Source organism: Zingiber officinale, chromosome 6A, assembly GCF_018446385.1.
Source record: "Zingiber officinale cultivar Zhangliang chromosome 6A, Zo_v1.1, whole genome shotgun sequence".
Lineage (NCBI taxonomy): Eukaryota > Viridiplantae > Streptophyta > Magnoliopsida > Zingiberales > Zingiberaceae > Zingiber > Zingiber officinale.
In genome coordinates, this window is record NC_055997.1 from 85927851 (window position 1) to 85939691 (window position 11841).

An 11841-nucleotide genomic window follows, 5' to 3' on the forward strand; every position below is an offset into this window, starting at 1 on the left:
TCGTTGCGCGACTACGAGTGATTTTCACTATAGTAATTGTTGGATCGAGATGCACTCGTGGCTTTCAAGCTTATTTTTTTGGAAACATAGAATACATAGCGGAAATAAAGAAATAGACAATCACAAATATACTAAGATTTATTTGGTTCGGACCTTGTGGAGACTCCCACTCCAAGGCTTTCATGTATGAGTGCTTTCGTTGGGCAATCACTATGTTTCGGAAATTCAAATATAGAGATGAAGTACAATAATAATATAATTAAAGAACTATGAACAATTATACCGACGATTTGGGTGAGTTGGACATGTGCACTTTCTAACGTCAGAGCAATGTTATGGCTTCATAGACTTATCTTTAGAGTAGCGAGCACTAAAGAGATTGTCAGAATTTGTTGTCGAAGTGCTTGGTCGAGGCCTCCTTTTATAGTCGAGTTGAGTCTGATCCAGATCTACTGATTTCGAGATCAAGTTTGACTCAACACTGATCGATCGATCGATCCTCCTAATCCGTTGACTGATCCTATCTAAATCCGCTCAGCTTTTCATCTAGATGCTACTGCTGAGATAAGACCGTCGTTTGATCGACTGATCTCGCCATTCGGTCGATTGATCTGTCGTTCGATTGACCGAACCCTCAACGCTTCTTGGCTTATTTGATCCGATTAACTCGGTCTGAAGTTTATCCACCGTTCGATCGATTGAACCTCCCTCTTCGGTCGACTGATCCCTCAGTCTACACTTCATCGTGAGCTGGAATATGATCTTCTAGCTTAGGGGTTCGGTCGATCGATTCCGATGTTTAGTCGACTGAACAAGGAAAAATCTGAACCTGTAAAATTGTTAGTTTCCTGCAAAATAGAGTTAGAATAAAAGGCAAATAACATGTAAAGACAAGCTTTGATAGCCTTCGGATTATCCGGTCCTGACTTTGAGTTTCGCTGAAACTCTAGGTCGGGTTGACACCTACTGTTCCATCTTTGGGAAATGCATCCTCACCTACTCCTCTCAGGGGAGTTTATCTTTTGTTAGACTGGTCCTCCAGACCGTTTGGACTTTTGTTTAGCGTCTGAGACTCAAGGACTTCATGTTGAAAGTCCACTCCACGACCCGTTCAGACTTTCACCTGGTGTCCGCGACCCCCAATATTTGTACCTAGAGTCCTCGACTCTTGGATTTCGCCCAAAGTGCTCGACCTGTCCAAACTTCGCCCAGTCCCCCGGACTAGGACTTCATTGCCTAACCATAGCTAGAACTTTCCATAACCTAGGGTTATCCCCCTAGGACTTAGGGTTACCTCACCCTAAGATTTTCTACCTGCCTAGAATCCACTAGGATTTTTGCCTAAGAATAGTTAGGACTTTTTTGCAAGCTTAAGCCACACTTGTTAAATCACAGATATCTTAACTTTTAAACTCTTTGCCATTATCAAAACTCAAGTTCGATCGTCTGGTGCTCCCTGCACCAATAGTAATATTCTATCAATTTTTTTTTTTTACTATAGCAGGGCCCTTTTAGAATATAAAAAAAATCCTAAACCTCGTTTTTTCCTTTTCTTCTTAAAAATCCAAACATTTCATTTCGAACCCTCCTTTGAACTCCCTTATTTCCCTCGGTATTGCCTCGCCTCGTAGAGCCGCCGTTGATCACCATCTTCGTTGATCAACTCCCTCGGTGTCGCATCACCTTGTCGAGCCTGTCTGCCACCATTCATCTATAGTGTGTTCCTCCATGTATGTGCCCTAAACATCTTCCTCCTCCATCCAAATGCTATAGTTTGTAGTAGATACATCATTGCAGTAGTTACGAAATTGTAGCGACTACAACACTTGTTTATAGTCCTAGCATGTTGTAGCAGCTATGACATCATAGCTACTACAACATTCTTAAACCAACACATTATAGTAGCTACGGTGCCATAGCTGCTACAACATTCTTGTTTGTGGTCTTATCACATTGTAGCATCTATGTTACTATAGTTGCTACAATAGTTACACTAGAACTAACTGAAATATCATTTTATTGTTCAAAACTAATATTATAATATATCACTAAGATATTAAGTATTTGTTTACTAAATTAAATGATGTCTAGTACTTCAACTTCCTTTAGAAGCTCTACTTCTCATGCATATCATAAACAAATACAATGGAAAAGTAATGCCCCTCAGTTTAAGCCGTTCATATTATCACTAGAACCAAATGAGCAACAGATAGAGTTGATAAGTAGAAGCCCCATTTGCTTGGGCCCTAGACATACCATAGAATGCAAACATTAAAGGTCTTCTACAAAATGTGTTTGATAATTGGGACTATCATGCTAAGTGTTTTATCTTTCAAAATTGGAAGATTAGATTCACAAGACAAGATGTTGCATTGATTCTAGGACTTTCAAATCATAGCGATAAAATCCCTTCGCATATGGATGTCACCTCCACCTCACTCTACCTTCAACATTTTATGGATCGAGATTGTTTAAAGAATTAAGTAGAGAACAAGCTAATCAACATTAGCAAACAACTATCACCTATATTTGATCTTGTGTTTTGTCATGTTGTTTCGTATTTTTTATGCGCGTTATTTACAACTACAAATATTATTTCTAGACAACCGGTGAATTCACTACTTAATTGTGTAGATGCCTTTAAAAATTTAGAGAGATTTAAGACTATATATAATGTTGGGAATCTCGTGGCCGGCTAGAAGGGGGGTGGGGGCGTTGAATAGACTAGGTTACCCCCAACTTGGTTTATTCTCTACAAGGTTAGTGCGCAAGAAGAAATACTACTAACTAAAGAAAACAATAAGAATATAACACGAACTCTAACATGATCGATGTAACGTGATTCAGAGATTGCTTGCTCCTACTCCGCGGTTTGTCCTTGAGGTGGACGATGTAGGCGCAGTGGGGCCGGCAAGAGGGGAGGGGTGAATTGCCTGCAAATAAAATATACCCTCCTCAAATCTTTCAACTAAAAAATAGTAGCAACAATAAGAAAATAAAATAAAGTAGAATAACAAAAAGGAAAAGAAGACTCAGCGATTTTGACTTGGTTACAACCAAGAAGGTTGTTAATCCAAGGCGGTTGGAAAGCGTACTAGGAAAGTCTCCTTCACTGTAGGCGGAGAAGCCTTTTTACACACTAAGAAAGTACAGAGGTTGCTAGGAATTTAATACCGAGTTGATTGAATAATTCCTAGGTCCAGGGGGTCCTTTTATAGCTCTTGAAAACTCTATCTCTAAGATTGAGGGCGCCTCCAAAGACCATCCGAGGTTCCTCCAATGTGAAGACCGGATAGAGTTCTATCCGGTTGCAAACGGTCACGTAGACTGTGTCTGAGGTGCCTCAAATGCTCTTGAAGGTGTTGGAACCCCAAGGTTGTTTTGGTGTGATCAACAAGTTAATTTAGGTCCTGTGTGTTTTTAACCTTGTGTCTAAGTGTGCAGGAGCTTAGGAGCACAGGTAGTCGAGCGGAAGACATAGCTAGCGAGAAAGATGACACGCGGTGCATCCAAGGGACGAGGCGTTGCGGAAGAGTACACCGGTGGATGAGAAGGAAGCGTGTGGTGGTTCCGAGGGACGAAAGCCGGAGTGGAAGACTGCTCAAGGAGCAAGAGGCGCAGCTAGCGATAAGGACGACACAAGGTGCGTCCAAGGGACGAAGACTGGGGATGAGTACGCCGGTGGACGAGAAAGAAACACGCGGCGATTTCGAGGGATGAGAAGCCAGAGCGGAAGCCCACTCGAGAAGACCGGAAGTTGGGTTCGAGTGAGCCCTTTTCCGGATGACCGAGATCACCCAAGCGAGCAGATCTAGAGTTGAAGACCCGGACCGAGGCGACCAGAGCCGGAGCAGAGGACCCGGACCGAAAAAGTCAACGAGAGTTGACTTTGGGTTCGGGGCGCCCGGAACGTACCGGGACGCCCGAAGTTGACTTTTTCACAGGATCGAGCTTTGACTCGATCTGAACATTGGGGGATAAAGTTTTATCTCCCCAGGACGCCCGGAACCTTCAGGGCGCCCCGACCAAGGTTATAAATATTACCTTGGTCCAGAAGCTTTTCAACAACTCAGAGCAATTCATTTCCAACGCATGTACGCTTCAGTTTTAGATTAACTTCTTTGTTTTGTGCTTTCACTGCTGTAAGAGGCTTCTCCTCTCAAAGGAGATACTAGTGCGACATTCCTTGGATTAACAACCTCCTTGGTTGTAACCAAGGCTATTCAACCCCTCTTCTAGCCTGCCGCCAATGGTCCTACAAGTGGTATCAGAGCCAAGGTGCTTCAAGAGGACTAACCGCCAATCGAAGCAAACATAATGGCCGGACCAAGCATCCACCCGCTGAAATACGAAGGGGATTTCACAACTTGGAAAAAACTGATGTAGGTATTTTTCACAACAGATTTTGAATTAATTTTAACAATGGAACTTGGCTTTGTAGCTCCAGAGGGCAAGGAAAAATGCCAATGGACAAAAAAGGAGTAGGTTGAATACGTGGCGAACAACAAAGCATAATACCATCTGTTAAGCGTTCTTCTGCCACAAGAAGTCAATCGAATCAGCAACTACAACTCGGTAAAGGAACTTTGGGAGAAGTTCCTCGAGCTGCACGAAGGAACGTCCGAAGCCAAGCTCACCAGAAGAGATCTACTTCGCAATCAGCTCACCAACCTACGACTTGGGGAAGATGAGACAGTTGCGCATCTGCACTCAAGAATCAAAGAGATCATCACTGGACTGTCGAATGTCAGAGAAAAGGTAAGTAACCAAGATTCGCTAAGGTACGCGTTAAATTCATTTCCGAGAAATTCAAAATGGGCATCACTAGTAGATGCCTTTTACATCTCAAAAGACTTCGAAAAAATTTCATTAGAAGAATTTTTCTCGACTTTTGAAGTGCACGAATCAAGATGTGCAGGTTCGAAGCAGCCCAAGAACAACGTCACCCTCAAAACTTCGAGAGACCAACCTGAGTCGGAATCTTCTCTCGATGACGAGGAAATGGTAATGATGGTAAGAAGATTCAAGAAACTTTGTAAATCTAGATCTACTAACCATCCGCGGGGAAAAAGAAAAGGACAATCCGCTGCTACCACTGCGACGAAGAAGGGCACGTCAAGGACAACTGCCCCAAGTTGAAGAACAAGGACAAGGAGAAGGGTAAGAAGCCTATCCAAAAGCGAAAGGCCCTAAAGGCGACGTGGGATGATACGTCGTCGGAGTCGGAAGTCAAGGCATTCTCTGGACTTACTCTAATGGCAAGCCATCAAGACGACGAATGCGAGTCAAGCTCTTCCGAAATGAGCATCGATGAAGGGGGGAGCCACGTCGGAAGAAAGCAAGAGTTCAGGAGGAGAAACGGACAATGAGATCGACAAGGTAAGTGAGGTACGATCACTTCCTCCTGATAAACTCTTTAAGTTTGTTAAACTATTAACAAAAGACTGTTGCAAATTAGAAAAGAAGATTAAAAATTTAAAAATAATTTTGGCTAAATCTTGTCCCTTAGAAGAGTTAGACAAATCAAAATTAGAAAATGAGAAATTAAAATCAGAAAATAAAGATATGAAAATTCAAGTAGATAATTTGAAAAACCATGCATGCTCATCTAATTTTAGAAAATTTAAAAATTTAAATTGGTATTATAAATATCACCAGGGACAAATTAGAAATATTTCAAGAAAATTTATACCTAAGAAATATTTAGTTAATCTAGTAGGCTGGAACCTATATTGAGTTCCTAAATTTTGCTTACTCTAAATTTTAAACGAAATTAGCGCTTTCAGTGAGAAAATTAGACATTGAATTTCTTTATAAGACTTTGTTTAAGGAAATGGTTGTTGCTCCAATAACCAAGAAGGCCTAGTGCCTCACCACGACCTGGAAGCCAAAATATTGAAATAAATGTTTAATTAACTTTTTGTCAAAACATTAAAATTAGAATTAATTAATGCTTTTAAAGTTTTTCAAACATTTTTTCTTCAAAATATTTTTTTCCTTAGAAAAATTCTCTTTTATACTTAGAAAAATTTTCAGAAAATATTTTTTACCTAATTTAAAAGTTGTTCTGAAATTGAAAATTTTTGCTTAAGTTAGAATTTTCAAAGCTGTCTATGTTAGAATTTTTTTTCTTATAATTTCAATTAGAAAATTTTTCTTAAAATTTTTTTTACAGAGACTGTTTATTATTGCAAATTTTTTAAGGATCTCAAAATTTTCTAAGTTTTTACTCTTAGATTTTTCTTAGAACCCCATTTTTTATGTGATCAAAGGGGGAGAAGGAAAAGTATAAGTCTACGGGAAGGTAGATTTTTTTAAATTTTTTTTTATTTAACTTGTTTTAGGCCAAAATTTAACTTGTTTTATTTTTGCACTTAATTGCAAATTTAGTTAAGTTTATATTATGTCTATTTTTACCCTAGCTTAACTTAGGTTGCTCACACCAAAAAGTGAGAGATTGTTGGAACCCCAAGGTTGTTTTGGTGTGATCAACAAGTTAAGTTAGGTCCTGTGTGTTTCTAACCTTGTGTCTAAATGTGCAGGAGCTTAGGAGCACCGGTAGTCGAGCGGAAGACGTAGCTAGCGAGAAGGATGACACGCTGTGTGTCCGAGGGACGAGGCGCTGCGGAAGAGTACACTGGCGGATGAGAAGGAAGCGTGCGGTGGTTCTGAGGGACAAAAGTCGGAGCAGAAGACTGCTCGAGGAGTAAGAGACGCAGCTAGCGAGAAGGACGACACGTGGTGCTTCCGAGGGACGAAGACTGTAGATAAGTACGTCGGCGGACGAGAAGGAAACATGCGGCGATTCTGAGGGACGAGAAGCCGGAGCGGAAGCCCACTCGAGAAGACAGGAAGTTGGGTTCAGGTGAGCCCTTTTCCGGATGGTCGAGATCACCCAAGCGAGCGGATCCGGAATTGAAGACCTGGACCAAGACGACTAGAGCCGGAGTAGAGGACCCGGACTGAAAAAGTCAACCAGAGTTGACTTTTGGGTTCGGGGGTGCCCGGAGCTGACAGGGGCGCCCGGAACGTACCGGGGCGCTAGGAGTTGACTTTGCATAGGATCGAGCTTTGACTCGATCTGAATGTTGGGGGATAAAGTTTTATCCCCCCAGGGTGCCCAGAACCCTCAGGGTGCCCCGACCAAGGCTATAAATATAGCTTTGGTTCAAAAACTTTTCAACAACTCAGAGCAATTTATTTCCAATGCTTGTACGCTTCAGTTTTAGATTAGCTTCTTTGTTTTGCGCTTTCATTGCTGTAAGAGGATTCTCCGCCCAAAGGAGATACTAGTGCGGCATTCCTTGGATTAACAACCTCCTTGGTTGTAACCAAGGCTATTCAACCTCCCCTTCTAGCCGGCTGCCAACGATCCTATAGAATGCACCTCGGATAAGTTGAGGGCGCCTTCAACGTAATGAAGGCGCCTCCAGCACTGCAGTAAAAGCAGGCACCTTCAGCACTTGTTGAAGGCGCCTTCGCCTAGCTTCTTTAGCCCCTTTTGACTTCTTTTCTCCTTCCAAAGCTCCGATTGATTGGGTGATGCAGCCAATCGAAATAGGGCTCACCCGAACCCAATTTCTGGTCTTCTCCTCGAGTAGGCTTCCGACCCGACTTCTCGTCCCTCGAACGTCACGCACATTCTTCTCGTCCACCGGTGTACTCTTCCACAGTTCTCTCGTCCTTCGGATGCATCAAGCCCATCGACTCCCTTCCCATGTCGTCCTTCTCGCTAGTTGCGTCTTCCGCTCGACTTCCTACGCTCCTAAGCTTCTGCACACTTAGACACAGTGATCAAATAACAAGCAGGATCTAACCTAACTTGGTTGATCACATCAAAACAACCACGGGATCCATCAATCTCCCCCTTTTTGATGTGCATCAACTCAAGTTCAAGTTAGGGAAAAAAATAGACAAACAGTAATTTATAGAAATTACTAAACTAACAGTTTAAGCATAAAGATTGCAATAATAGAATTTACAACACTAAGAAAAAGAAATTTTTAATTTTTAACTCTCCCTAACTTGTTCCTATCTCTCCCCCTTTGATCACTGCAAAAAATTGGGGGTCATAACTATCAAATAGAAGTTTTCTAAAGAAAAGTTCCAGTTTTAAAAGAAATTATTTTCAAAAGGATTTCTAAGTTAAAAACAATTTTAAATAAAATTTAAAATAAATCAGTTTCAAAATAATTACCAAAATTTTTTTAAAAATATTTTACAAAAATAAATATTTTTGAAAATTTTTTAAGTAGAATTTTTTTTTTTTAACTTAGGTAATTTTTAAACAATTTTGAGAATTTCTTTTGAAAATTTTCTAAGTTAAACTTAGGTAAGATAATTTTCAAAAAAAATTTAGGCTAAAATTTCTAATTTCAGAAGAAATTTTAACTTAGGAAATATTAGTTTAGAATTTTTCTAAGTAAAAATTTTATGCATGAAATATTTTTCTAAGTATAAAAATATTTTTGACAAAATTGTTTAAAAAATGTTTGAAAAACTTTTTAAAGTATTATTTAATTCTAATTTCAATGCTTTACCAGAAAATTAATTAAACATTTTATTTCTATATTTTAGCTTCCAGGTCATAGCGAGACACTAGACCTTCTTAGTTATTAGAGAAACAACCATTTCCTTAGACAAAGCCTCATAAAGAAATTTTAAAGTTTAATTTTCTCCCTGAAAGCTTTAACTAAAAAAAATTTAGTCTAGAAAAGATTTTGGAACCCAATAAAGGTTCATTCCCACTGGATTAATCAAGAACTTAGGGGGTACATAACTTTTGGAAATTTTCCTAAGTTGTCCCTGATGTTTTCTAATGTACCAGTTTAATTTTCCATATAACTTGAGTTTTGATTTTGGAAATTTATTTAAGCATGCATAATCATTTTTCAATTTTTCAATTTCATTTTTCAATTTCTCATTCTCTGATTTTAAATTGTCGCACATTTCTAGTGGGCATGCTTTTGCTAAGTTTAACTTTAACTCATTATTCTCCTTTTCTAATTTAACTAAGTCTTTAGTAAGCACTTTGATAAACTGAAATGGCTGCTTGGGAGTTAGATTACGTACCTGACTTACCTCTGTTTCTGATGCTCCCCCTTCATCGCAGCTTTCTTCTTCTGATGATCCTCCCCCTTCATGTATGCTCATCTCTAAGCTGGTTTCTTCAAAAAGATGGTTTCTTCAAAAAGATGGTTGGCCATCAGTTCTAATCCCGAGAATACTTCGACTTCTGACTCGGAGGATGAAGAATCATCCCATGTAGCCTTCAGACTCTTGCGTTTGGAGGACTTTGGTCTTTGAGACTCCTCCTTGTCCCTTTTCTTTAACTTTGGGCAGTCATCCTTGATGTGCCCTTCCTCGTTGCAGTTGTAGCATCGTTTCATCCTACTATTGCGTTGATGTTTCCCAAACTGCGATTTGAATTTGTTAGTCTTAATGAATTTATTTAATTTCCTTACCAATAGTGCCGCTTCAGTTTCATCGATCGACGCTTCTGAGTCGGGATCGTCCTTTTCGGCTTTGAGTGCAAAATTGAGATTTGGCTTCTCTACTTGTTTAGGCTCTGCAATTCGAGACTCGTGAAGTTCAAATGTAGAGAATAAACTTTCTAAAGTACTTACCTCAAGGTCCTTAGAGATGTAGTAAGCATCTACTAAGGACGCTTACTCTGGAGTTCTTAGGAAGGCGTTGAGCGCATACCGGATAGAATCTCGGTTCGTTACCGATTCTCCAAGATTGGTCAGTTGAGTTATCAGCTCCTTTATTCTTGCTTGGAGTTGTGCTACCTTCTCGCCGTTGTTCATCCGGAGATTTGTCAACTGGGCCCGGAGAACGTCGCGCCTTGCTAACTTCGCTTCTAAGGTGCCTTCGTGGAGCTCCAGGAATTTTTCCCAGAGGTCTTTGGCGGAGTCGTAGCTTCCGATCCGACTTACCTCCTGGGGCAGCAGAACGCTGAACAAGTAGAACTCAACCTTTCCGTTAGCCACGAAATCAGCTTGCTCTTTCTTTGTCCAGTTGTATTCTTCCTTGTCTTTAGGGGATGAAAAACCATATTTCATAATAAGAAGAATATCAAATTCGGTTTTGAAGAATACCTCCATTCGGCGTTTTCACATCGCGAAATCTTCGTCGAATTTCGGGGGATGAATGCTTGTCCTGGCCATCATCTTGATCTTTGTGCTTCAGTCGGCAGTTAGTCCTTCTGAGGCTGTTGGGCTATGATACCACTTGTAGGCGCAGCAGGGCCGGCAAGATGGGAGGGGTGAATTGCCTTTAAATAAAATATACCATCCTCAAATCTTTCAACTCAAAAATAGTAGCAATAATAAGAAAATAAAATAAAGTAGAATAACATAACGGAAAAGAAGGCTCAGTGATTTTGACTTGGTTACAACCAAGAAGGTTGTTAATCCAAGATGGTTGAAAAGCGTACTAGGAAAGTCTCCTTCACTGTAGGCGTAGAAGCCTTTTTACACACTAAGAAAGTACAGAGGTTGCTAGGAATTTAATACTGAGTTGATTGAATAATTCCTAGGTCCAGGGGTCCTTTTATAGCCCCTGGAAACTCTATCTCTAAGGTTGAGGTCGCCTCCAAAGACCATCTGAGGAGCCTCTAATGTGAAGACCGGATAGAGTTCTATCCGGTTGCAAGCGGTCAGGTAGACTGTGTCTGAGGTGCCTCAAATGCTCTTGAAGGCGCCTCAGACAAGTTGAGGGCGCCTTCAACGTAATGAAGGCACCTCCGCACGTCAGCGCAGGCGCCTTCAGCACTTGTTGAAGGTGCCTTCGGCTAGCTTCTTTAGCTCCTTTTGACTTCTTTTCTCCTTCTGAAGCTCCGATTGATTGGGTGATTGCGACCAACCAGAATAGGGCTCACCCGAACCCAATTTTCGGCCTTCTCCTCGAGCAGGCTTTCGACCTGGCTTCTCGTACCTCGAACGCCATGTACGTTCTTCTCGTCCACCGGTGTACTCTTCCACATCTCTCTCATCTTTCGGATGCACCAAGCCCGTCGGTTCCCTTCCCGTGTCGTCCTTCTCGCTAGCTGCGTCTTTCGCTCGACTTCCTGCGCTCCTAAACTCCTGCACACTTAGACACAGGGATCAAATAAAAAGTAGGACCTAACCTAACTTGGTTGATCACATCAAAATAAGCATAGGGTCCATCAGACGATCCCTCAATCCATCGGTAGATTAGTCCTCGACAATCTCCGGCTAAACTTTTCTCCTTCTCAGTGGAGCAAATCTCTCACAAGGCACTCTTCTTCTTTACAAGATTGAGAATAAGAATTGGAAGAAGAGTGTTAGGTTTTGGAAGCTTGGAGGCCAAGACTAGAAGTATATCAACAAGATCAGTAACCTACTTCAATGCCCCAAGCTTCCAATATATAGAGAGGAAAGAGTTGATCACAAGACAACTCATTCCCTCCACACTAGTCGACTGACACTTCTATCAGTCAACTGGTGCAATTGTTGGACACAACCAATGGCTACTTGGAAAAATCAGGGTTTCTGCCAATGGTCGCTAACGGTCACCAACGATCGCTTACCAGTCAATTGATGAAAGTACCAGTTGACTGGTCACTACTGGCTGAGCGAATAGAATGCTTCTGTTCGCTCCTAGTCTACTGTATAGTCGACTGGACCAGTCGACTGCAACTTCCATCAGTCGACTGGTCTCAGTTACACACTCACACTCATCCTTTCCGGAGTTGCCCTTGAAGCCCTCTTCCTCGTCCTTCGTCCCTCAGATGCACTCGAGCCCTCGGCTCCTCTCCGTGCCATCCTTCACATTGCCTTAAAGTTTGCTTCCTTCGGCTTCACTCCATTGCTCCTT